Raw genomic sequence first — 6002 nt, forward strand, 5'->3', positions numbered from 1 at the left:
CCTAAAACAGCTAAACTCACAGAAGAATGTAGGAAAGAAGAGAGGTAGAAATGAAGAGTGGTTTGATTTTAGCATAAAATCTCAGTTATGTTCCGAGAGTCAATGGTGATTAATATAGCAAGATTTCACATTCATTTACTTCACAAGAATTTAATCTTTGAGATAAGGGTTGGTAATTTTATATGCTTCTTATATAATTGTCAACCAACACAATGCCACATAGTATATGTACGTATGCATATGTATACACATTGATGGGCATTCCAGTAAATGATGTTAACTATTTTGTCCTTTATCTGATCCACATGTCTTGCACTGTATAAAGCAAAAAGAAAAGTAGTTTGTGCTTCTAGGTATGTTATATTGGCTATTGTTCTTTTTATTTATTTCTTGTTGGTCAGGATATAACTTATGATCTTATACATGCAAGCTATGTAATGTACAACTTAGATTCATCACCAGTCTGCTGTTTTTTGTGGGGGAGGCCGCAAGGGAGTGTTGAACAATACCAAGAAGTACTCGAGGGTCTTCTTTGCTCTCTGCTCAGTTGTACCATCTGTTTATGTTTGGGAAAACATATGCAATACAGGTAATTAAATCAATGTTGCTATCATTTAAGGAAAACACCTCTCTGTCACAATCTCTCTAGCTCTCCTATTGGTGATTTTTTTGTCTTTGTTTGTTTGTTTGTTTAGCGGGTCACACCGGGCGGCGTTCAGGGGTTCCTCCTGGTTCTGCACTCAGAAGTGGCTCCTGGCAGGCTCGGGGGAACATATGGGATGTCAGAATTCGAACCGCAGTCTGTTTGGGTCCACCGCATACAAGACAGGCGCCTTGCCCTTTAGAGCATTTTCTTTTAAAAGTAAAAGTAAAAGTTAAGTAAGTGATAGTGCTATCTTCATGGTGACTTTCTACTAAACAATAAGAATTTTCTTTAGTTTGCTTTGGAACAGAAGTTCCTATGAAAAGGACATTTATTTGCATATATACTCATCTAGCAACATGGAAGTATCGTTTGTACTAAATAAATGTTTGATAGTACAGAGATGACATATTTTGGAAAGCCAAACAATTTATTTGAGACAAAAAGAATTAACCTAAATATATCATAAAATTTTTGCAGATAATTTAGTAGATAAACAACAAATAGTGTAATTTTATAATTTAGAACAATAGTCAGGAAACTTACTGCTATAAATTAAATGCAAAGCACTGCAACATTTTTTTAGTAGCTATACTTTATTTTTTCAATAGCTATACTTTAAATTCATTATTAATTTTTTTTCTGACAATAGAGGCTTCATATCAAAAAGATATAATATGAAAATAAAATTTTAGAGTTAGACTAAATTAGTGGTTGCATAGGGAAATGAAGAAATAGGTAAAATGAGAGAGTTAGTGAAAGAACATATTTGCTTTAATGGTGAACTTAAATTGATTAATGTATAACCTTGTACTTATTAAATTGTTGCTTCTTCACTACTTTTTTAAAATATGAGATAAATAGGGATAGCAATAAAGTGTGTAGTGTAGAATATTGTCTAATAAATCACTTCTAAGCAACATAAAAATTAATCAGAGTACTAACTATGCTCTGTCTTGTACACTAATTAGGATTTGTATAACTCCAAATGACTGTTCTCATAAAAATTTTTTAAATTTATTTTATGTTGAAAATATTTTGCACATATTGACAAAATAATGACTCTATTCTTATGATGAATCATGCTGTATTGAATTTAGGAATTAGTCATAAATTCTCTACTAAAATGTTAAAATGTTTACTCATATACTACATGATTATAGAAATGAATCTGTCATATATAAATATAATAATGAATTAAACATATTATAGGAATATAAATATTCTTTTAATAAAATATAAAACATAAAGGGCTAGAAGGGCAATAGCAAGTAGCAAGTAAGGTGATTGCCTTGCATACTGATGATCTGGGTTTAATCCCTGGCATCATACATGGTCCCCTGATCTTACCAGGAGAAATTCTGGGTACAAAGCCAGGAGTAAGCTTTGAGAACAACCAGGCATGGCCACATAAAAGCAAAAAAAAAAAAAACCCACTCTATAAATTTATTATAATGTAGTTAGTAACAAATATGTAAGTATCCTGTAGTACATAACCTTCTAAGATCTTGTGCTAACAGCTAATCACAAAAGTTAACATAAAGTAATTGTACTGTAAGATAAACTTCCAATAAAATTGCAAAAGGACATAACCACATCTAAAAATGTTCATAAACTTTTAGTAGGCAGTAAATAACTGAAACTTCTAGTATCAAACATACTACAGGGAAGAAAAAGCGTTTTCAACCTAAAATTATGTTATTAAAATTTTGGAGACGGGGACGGAGCAGTGGTGCAAGTGGTAGGGCATTTGCCTTGCAAGTGCTGACCTAGGATGGACCATGGATTTATCCCCCAGCGTCCCATATGGTACCCCAAGAGTGGAACGATTTTTGAGCATATAGCCAGGAGTAACCCCCAAGCGTCAGCAGGATTGGCCCAAAAACTCCCTCCAAAAAATTTGGAGACTGACAGGGTCTTGAATTGTTTTTATAACTTGTCCCCCATAAACACAATAAAATTTTTAAAATGATATTCTAAATACTTTTCTCAGTAAGGGAAAGATTATTCTCAGGCTTGCAGTTACACTCCAAGATTTAAAGAACTTTAGAAATGCTGCACTCCAAATCATGTATATAGACAAATTAAAAGGAAGGACTAACTCTTAGATAATTTGTCAGGGTTAATGTAACATTGAATACTGTAGTCTCTGGCATATTAAAGAAAGTTAAAGTTCATCTTTTTCAATATAAACAGAAGCTCCTAGATCCATTATCTAGAAAAAGGGAACTCTGATTAAGTGAGAACAGTTTTAATGATCATCTTGATGATTTATTAGAGTTTAAAAACACCCCAAAAATGGGACATGTTGTTTACTAACAAGCTGAACACTCCTGAGTTTATCTGCCTGAATTCCATCAAGTTCTTGAGGTAGAGATAAAATTTGACCAAACACACAAAACCTGTATATAGGAGCAATAAGGTTCTAAGAAAAATTAAAAATCATCTTGACCTTGACCTTTTCAAGAAAACTTAAATATAAAGCCAGTTGTCTTTATTTTTTCTCAAGACTGCAGTTTTATTTTAGTAACAAGTGATTTTTCTCACAGAAATTTATTATTTTGAAGAAAGCACATTATCTTTCTTTAAGGTTTATTGATCAATGTTTTTGCTTTTATGCTTAAATGTTTCCTTTATTGCAAATAACTGAGTTAAATTTGTTTTATTTGAAGTTTCTATTTTTTGTTTTTTTTTATTAATACTTTTATTTAAATACATTGATTGCAAAATTGATTGCAGTTGGGTTTCAGTCATGTAAAGAACACCCCTCTTCAGGCAATATTCCCATCACCAATGTCCCCAATCTTCCTCCTCCTCACCTCACCCCCTCCAGTACTCCTGACAGGCTTTATATGTCCCTCATTCATTCACTTTGTTATGATAATTCTCAATGTAGTTATTTCTCTAACTGTACTCATCACTCTTTGTGGTGAGCTTCATGTAGTGAGCTGGAACTTCTATCTTTCTTTTTTGTTCTGAGAATTAGTGCAAAAATGCCTTTTATTTTTGTAAAACCCATAGATGAGCGAGATTATTCCATCTATCTTTCTCCCTCTGTCTTATCTCACTCAGCATAATAGATTCCATGTACATCCATGTATAAGAAAATTTCATGACTTTATCTCTCCTGACGGCTGCAGAATATTCTATTGTGTATATGTACCACAATTTCTGTAGCCATTCGTCTGTTGAAAGGCATCTTGGTTGTTTCCAGAGTCTGGCTATTGTAAATAGCACAGCAATGAATATAGGTGTGAGGAAGGGATCTTTGTATTGTATTTTTGTGTTCATAGGGTGTATTCCTAGGAATGGTATAGTGGGATTGTATGGGAGCTCAATTTTAGATTTTGTAAAAGAATCTCTATATACCTTATCATAAAAGTTGGACTAGATGGCATTCCTACAGCAGTGAATAAGAGTTCCTTTCTCTCCACATCTCCACCAGCACTGCTGATTGCCATTTTTGTGATGTGCACCAATATCTGTGCCGTGAAATGGTACCTCATAGATGTTTTGATTTGCATCTCCCTGATGATTAGTGATGTGGAACATTTTTTCATGTGTATTCTAGCCATTTGTATTTCTTCTTTGACCAAGTGTCTGTTCTTTATTTTAACCTTTCTTACACTTTCTGACACTTAGGCTTATTTAGGTTTATCATGTTAAGATGGGCTGTGCCTTGAACTCAGACTCATGTCCATATGCCTGAAAGACATTCACTAAAGTGTGTGCATTGTTGATTATTTATTTTCTTTTCCTCTTTCTATGAAACGTGTGTGTGTGAGAGAGAGAGAAAGAAAGAAAGAAAGAAAGAAAGAAAGAAAGAAAGAAAGAAAGAAAGAAAGAAAGAAAGAAAGAAAGAAAGAAAGAAAGAAAGAAAGAAAGAAAGAAAGAAAGAAAGAAGAAAGAAAGAAAGAAAGAAAAGAAGGATAGAAAGAAAGAAAGAAAGAAAGAAGAAAGAAAGAAAGAAAGAAAGAAAGAAAGAAAGAAAGAAAGAAAGAAAGAAAGAAAGAAAGAAAGAAAGAAAGAAAGAGAGAAAGAGAGAAAGAAAGAGAGAGAGAGAGAAAGAAAGAAAGAAAGAGAGAAAGAAAGAAAGAAAGAAAGAAAGAGAGAAAGAGAGAAAGAGAGAAAGACTTTGTAGGCAAAATGGTTATTTTGAGGCTCCCATCATCCACTCTACTTGTTGACAATAAAATTCTTTCTAGAACCTTCACTGAATTTGATTGATTATGTCTCCACCAAGTAGTTGTCAAAATGTATGAGACATATTTGATCTTCACTGACTGACTGGGAATTAATCCTCACTAATCTATGTTTAGCGTAGCTATGGCCTCTGATTCAGATAAAGAAATTTATATTTACAATAAAAGAAATTTCCAAACTTTTCCCGGTTTGAACTTTATCTGAACTTACTTATTATCTGAACTTACTCAAAAGTCAATGAGAAAATTAATTATGCAGAATGATAAGTTTATTTGGAAACTATGGGGGAAGAGAGAGAGATGTTGTTTGCTGTTGTTGATTTTGCTGGACTAAATTTGAGCTTTTTTATATTTTATATTATTTTTTATATTTTATTTAAACACCTTGATTACATACATGATTGTGTTTGGGTTTCAGTCCTGTTAAGAACACCACCCATCACCAGTGCAACCTTCCCATCACCAATGTCCCAAATCTCCCCCCTCCCCACCCAACCCTCGCCTGTACTCTAGACAGGCTTTCTATTTCCCTCATACATTCTCATTGTTAGGAGAGTTCACAAGGTAGTTATTTCTCTAACTAAACTCATCCCTGTTTGTGGTGAGCTTTCTGAGGTGAGCTGTAACTTCTAGCCCTCCTCTCTTTTGTGTCTGAAAATTATTATTACAAGAATGTGTTTCATTTTTCTTAAAACCCATAGATGAGTGAGACCATTCTGTGCCTTTCTCGCTCTCTGACTTATTTCACTCAGCATAATAGATTCCATGTACATCCATGTACATTAATGACTTCATCTCTCCTGACAGCTGCATAATATTCCATTGTGTATATGTACCACAGTTTCTTTAGACATTCATCTGTTGAAGGGTATCTTGGCTTGCTGCAATTGAGCTTTTACAAAGTGGCAAAAACTCAAATTCATATCAAAAGTACAAATGTGGGCAAATACCCAGGAAGATAAATTTACATAAAGTAAAAGAAAGGAATTAACATATAAAGCAGAAACTCCAGAATGGGAAAATGTTAAACTTTGTATTTACCTAGATTATGTTGTTTTTTCTTTATTTTGGGGCTACTCAGAATTGCTCAGAGTTTACTACTGGTTCTTCTCAGGGATTACCCTAGGAGGTCAGTCACATACAAAGTAAGTGCCTTA

The sequence above is a fragment of the Suncus etruscus genome, chromosome 19, assembly GCF_024139225.1.
Source record: "Suncus etruscus isolate mSunEtr1 chromosome 19, mSunEtr1.pri.cur, whole genome shotgun sequence".
Lineage (NCBI taxonomy): Eukaryota > Metazoa > Chordata > Mammalia > Eulipotyphla > Soricidae > Suncus > Suncus etruscus.